Here is a 451-nt window from a genome sequence, read left to right as displayed (position 1 = left end):
GCTCGCCCGCAGCCTGGCGCTCTCGTCTGTGGTCGGCGTGCCAGCTGCGCTTGCAGGTTAGCACAGCAAAATCCCCAGGGCAGAAACACAGCTCGAGGGGCTGGGAAATTTTTAAAAGATAAAGCCCCATACGTCAGCTTGAATGGGGATTGTGAGAGGTGAGAGTAAGGAAGAAACAACTGTGGAAAGACATTTAGCAGCCAACAAATTTTAAACAAGTGAGTTGAAAATTATTTTGTAAATGCTATTTCTAAAATGAAAAAAACCATGCTGTTTCTGTTAACATGTAAGCAGAGAGGATGAGAGGGAGCGAGGGAGAGAGGAGCTGTCCTGATTTTGCTGTGGGGGGCGCGGCACAGGCAGCAGCCGGGGTCCTGGCACAGAGCGATGCTCCCCCGTGTCGGCCCCGGCACGGAGCGGTGCTCTCCGGCGCACCGAGCGGCCCGCAGGG

The sequence above is a fragment of the Fulmarus glacialis genome, unplaced genomic scaffold, assembly GCF_000690835.1.
Source record: "Fulmarus glacialis isolate BGI_N327 unplaced genomic scaffold, ASM69083v1 scaffold19212, whole genome shotgun sequence".
Classification (NCBI taxonomy): Eukaryota; Metazoa; Chordata; class Aves; order Procellariiformes; family Procellariidae; genus Fulmarus; species Fulmarus glacialis.
Note: the sequence above shows the minus strand (reverse complement) of the source record.